Raw genomic sequence first — 5,107 nt, forward strand, 5'->3', positions numbered from 1 at the left:
AGGAGAATTGTCGGTAGAGATCTGGCGGTTTGTAGCGAACGCTCAGACAGAACGAATGATGAAGCCCGGTGGAGGGGGCGGGGGGACGACAGAGGACAGAGTCACTCAGGAAAGTGGAAGGGGTGCAGTTTATATCCTCCTATATGGTCGCCTTACTGTATTCTGGAACTTTGTGCACAGCAGCAGACAGAAGAAAATTTCCCCTCGCTTGATAACTGGCAGGGCAGGACAGGGTTAACAGCTATACAGAAATTTAAAGTGACCACCTAGCAAGCTGAGGGGGTCAGTGTGTACCCCAGCACAAGGACCGCTCTCCCCACCAGTCCTGATGCGAGGTGCCCCTCACTGCCCCCCCCCCCATCCATCCAGGTTGCTACAATGTAACACCATCAGGAAGTTTGCAACAAAGATTAACCCTTCTGCTGCCAAAGCCCTTACCTGTGGGGTGTCCCCTTCCTCATCCCTGGGGGGAGAAGTGCTGGGGGGTGGGGGGGGGGGGGGTCCTCCTCTGTGTCGCCAGACAGACGGAAGATCCCCCTGTAGCTGCAGGCAGGTGCTGGGGGTCTCTTGTCACTGCAGGGGGGTGTGGCAGCCTCAGCCACAAAGTTTGCACGTGTTGGGTGCCACATGCTGGGAGACCCCTGGGCGGGCCCCCACCTCCTGCAGGCTCTACCCGGCCTCTGAGCAGCTGCCTCCCGTCTGTCTGTCCGTCTGCGGCGGCGTCTCCTCTCCGTCTCCCCCTCCAGCACCGACTGACCGACAGCACCGTGCGCCCCCTGCCGGCTGAAGGGAGAATGACACCGACACGCTCCCTATATACCTCATACTCCTCTATAGGGCGGCTAATCGTAGTGCTAATGATCATAAATTATAATTATTTCTGATATAATTATTACCATTCTTCCTATACAGCCCAGTACCGGGATATCTATCTGTCCTGCAGGAAGCCCATCATTGTTATCATTTATTGTGGTTATAATGAGTAGTAATATCTGCAGCCCGATCCCGGGAGAGCCATACATTTACAGATGTCTATAGCATCGGTATATTAAACATTAACTGCATTCATTCAATATATGATTTGTGATGGAGCAGAGAAGAATCGATGATTGACCATGGGTCTCTTATGGGTGCGGGGGTTGGTTTGGGAGAGGGGTTTGCAGAATGCTGACGCTTATGTACCTCTGAATATGGCCATGGGGAGAAGTCAGGAGACAGAGGCTCGCACACAGTCCGACATACTATAAAATATCGCAGGGCAGATCAGGCACGGACGGGGGTCGAACCCGTGATCTTCGGTTTACGAGACCGACGCCTTACCACTTGGCCACCGCGCCACTTGCATACCACTGCCGACAGCGCCGCACCTTCCCGACACACACCAGGGGGCGCTGCACTACTGTCTCGTCTCTGCATATACAGTATGAGCACTGCTCTATATATAGCTGCTGTCGTTTTGCAGGTCTGTACAGGTTATACCAGGGGCGTAGCAATAGGGGTTGCAGCAGGGCCGGCCTTAGGTTTCACAGCGCCCTGAGCGTAACCAGATTTTGGTGCCCCCCCATTCATCCTCTTCACACACGCACACAATATAATATATACACTAAGGGGGGGATCTGCCTACACATACAAGACTAGTAGCCTAGACCCCCCCCCCCCTTAGTGTATATAGGCGACTAGTCTTGTAGGCAGATCCCCCCTTTAGTGTATATATAGGCAGAGAGAGAGAGAGTGTGTGTGTGTGTGCGTGCGTGCGTGCGTGCGTGCGTGCGCGCGCGCGCGCTTAGGCTACCAGATCCCCTTTTAGTTAGGCAGATGCCCGACCCCCCCCCCCATATCATGTATGTATCAAGCATAGATAGATAGAATAACAGTTACAAAAGCATATGTTGCCGTTGGGGTCCTGGGCATGGGGAGCGGAGCCTTACTTTTGCTGGTCACTTGGGTGGGGAGATGACCAGGTCTCGACTCGAGGACAGTCACAGGAGGCAGGCAGCCAGGGCAGGGCAGGGTGGCTGGTACACCACGTTCTGCGCGCTTCCATCCCTTATCACGCGGCCGGGCGCGGGGCGGAGTCTCACACCGCCTCCAAGAGGCAGCGCCGCAGCCGTTGCTGGTCTTCGTCCCCATCACCTCCAGCAGCACCAGGGGGCGGAGCCAGAGGGAGACTCGTCTCAGACCGCGCAACCAAGCTGGAGCCCGCAGCCGCCGCAGCAGTAAACACATACAATATGCGGCAGGAGCATGGCGCAGCACCCCCCCTGGAAGCCGGCGGCCCGGCGCCCTGAGCGATCGCTCCGGTCGCTCAGGTCAAAGGCCGGCCGTGGGTTGCAGAGGTTGCGACCGCATCGGGGCTCTAGGGCCAGAGGGGCCCTGAAGGGCCCTCCCTCAACTACAGTATTAGCTCTCTATTTGTCCTGTGCTCATAATAATCACTTCTATAGATAGTGATAATCATTAACAAGCTGTTCCCCATCCCCTTCTTGCACCTCTGACACTGTGGTTGCCATTGGCAGGTTTTGGTGCACCGTATCAATTATACATTTATATCTGTACATAAAGGCTGAATACTATCAGTGTTGCCAACTGCCTGTAAATGTACCGGCATACCGTAAATTTTGTTACTAATTGAGCTGCCCGTGAATTCAGCAGCATCCGTAAGGGCGGCCAATCGGCCGGCCTGTGAGCAGGAGGGGAGCAGCGCAGAGAAGAGGGAGAGCTGTAGGGACAGCGGTGGGGAAGGGGTGACGTCTCCCTCCCCCCCTTCCCTCACCTTAGGGCTCTCCCTCCTTTGCTCTCCCCTCCAGAATTAAGTGTTGTGCGGTGGCTGGCAGTGGGCGGGACTTACCTCTGTCTCGTTCCAAGCGCTGGAAGTTCCGGTGCCGCTGTTTTGGTCTAGACCAGACCAGACTAGCGGCAAATCCATTCGACCATCCTGCGGCTGCAAGGAGAAGGAGGTAAGTTCCACCCGCTGCCAGCCGCCACACCACACTTAGTTCTGGAGGGGAGATCGAGGGAGGGAGAGCCTCAAGGTGAGGGAAGGAGGGTGGAGATGGCGCCCCTTCCCCACTGTGCCCACAGCTCTCCCTATTCTCTGCGCTGCTCCCCTCCTGCTGGGGGAAACCTGGCTACCTATTCTGGGGGCATATACCCCTGCCTACATATACTGGGGACATATACACCTGCCTACATATACTGGGACATACACCCCTGGCTACATATACTGGGCACATATACCCCTACCTACATATACTGGGCACATATACCCCTGCCTACATATACTGGGCACATATACAGCTGCCTACATACACTGGGACATATACCCCTGGCTACATATACTGGGCACATATACCCCTGCAGGCTGCATACATATACTGGGTACATATACACCTGCCTAAAATATACTGGGACATATACCCCTGACTACATATACTGGGACATATACCCTGGCTACATATACTGGGCACATATACCCCTGGCTACCTATACTGGGGACATATACCCCTGGCTACCTGTTCTGGGGACATCTCTCCCCCTGGCTACCTGTTCTGGGGGCATCTATACCGCTGGCCACCTATTCTGGGGACACCTATAGACCTGGGGCTACCTATTTTTGGGGAACCACTGCTGTCAGATTAAGTGTATGTTGGGGAACTACTGCCAGATTATGTGTATTTTGGAGGAATCGCTGCTGCCAGATTACATCTATTTTTAGGGAACCACTGCCATATTATCTGTATTTTTTCATGGATTTTTGGTGAAATGCTTAAAAGATTACAAGTATTTTGGGGAAGGGGGGAAACACTATGGCAGAGCTTTTACAGCACTACTAAAATCATTTATATTTGGCCCTACACATGACCCCCCCCTCACATTTTGTTGCGTGACCACGCCCATATTTCGGTGTGCCGCACTGCGCAGGGAGCAGGGGATTTTGTCAGTAAAAACAATCTTGTCAGTAAATTTTTAGGTATTTGTCAGTAAAAAATAACGTGAAAGGTTGGCAACAATGCATACTGCATAACTAACACACACACACACACACACACACACACACACACACACACACACACACACACACACACACACACACACACACACACACACACACACACACACACACACACACACACACACACACACACACACACACACACACACACACACACACACACACACACACACACACACACACACACACACACACACACGCACACGCACACGCACACGCACACACACACGCACACACACACGTTTAAAGGGAGAGTTTACATGGGTATGATATAGGGGGATAGAATAATGCAAATACCATGCATCCATGCCCTTCTTGACGATTTTTATTGGCCCAATTCCAAGCTCTATACACCTTTGCACGCAAACTGAATTTTTTAGCGATTCATCGACCATCAAACATAGAAAAAAAAAATCACAACTTTCAAGCAAGGAACTATACACCCCCTGGTGTCAGACTTGTAGAATTACACTTACGTTATTGGGTGTTTCAAACTACAGTATAAGCTATGTTTAGTGACAAGTTGCATAAGAGAAAGTTAGGTAAAAGAAACATACAAGTGGTTGGAAAAGATTAACGGCTAGGCTCTTGGGCAATTTAGGGCGAGGATAGGAACTACTTGCCGGCCGCGTCACGCCGATGGGCGTATGCCGCAGCGGCAGCCCCAGGACCGCCTAACGCCGATCGCCGTAAAGTCCTGGGGCTCGGTTTTGCAGGAGATCGCGCGCATCTCCTGCTCTGTTGGCGGAGCTGAGCTCCACCTTCAGTACAGTTAGACTGCAAAACCGCCATCTAATTAACACGTACAGCGCTGCGATCCACAGCAGCGCTGTACTGGGGACAGCCGTGTGACACGGCTGTCCCCCTGGGCTACTCAGAAGCGATCCGCTGTGATAGGCTGAAGCCTATCACAGCCGATCGCTGTGATAGGCAGACGGGGGGAGGGAGGGGAATTTAAATAATAAAAAAATGTTTTTTTAATTAAAAAAATAATCAAATAAATATGTATTACAAACAAACAAACAAACCTGGGGGCGATTAGACCCCACCAACAGAGAGCCCTGTTGGTGGGGAGAAAAGGGGGGGGGGGTCACT

General features: G+C 52.6%; 1 non-coding gene across 1 annotated transcript; it reads right to left on the reverse strand.

Annotated features, from left to right (window-relative positions):
* Positions 1 to 1,265: 1,265 nt before the first annotated feature.
* TRNAT-CGU (transfer RNA threonine (anticodon CGU)) lies at positions 1,266 to 1,337 on the reverse strand. Its single transcript has one exon. It is a non-coding gene; the product is annotated as a tRNA-Thr (tRNA).
* Positions 1,338 to 5,107: the final 3,770 nt, after the last annotated feature.

The sequence above is a fragment of the Hyperolius riggenbachi genome, chromosome 12 (assembly GCF_040937935.1).
Source record: "Hyperolius riggenbachi isolate aHypRig1 chromosome 12, aHypRig1.pri, whole genome shotgun sequence".
NCBI classification, from domain to species: domain Eukaryota; kingdom Metazoa; phylum Chordata; class Amphibia; order Anura; family Hyperoliidae; genus Hyperolius; species Hyperolius riggenbachi.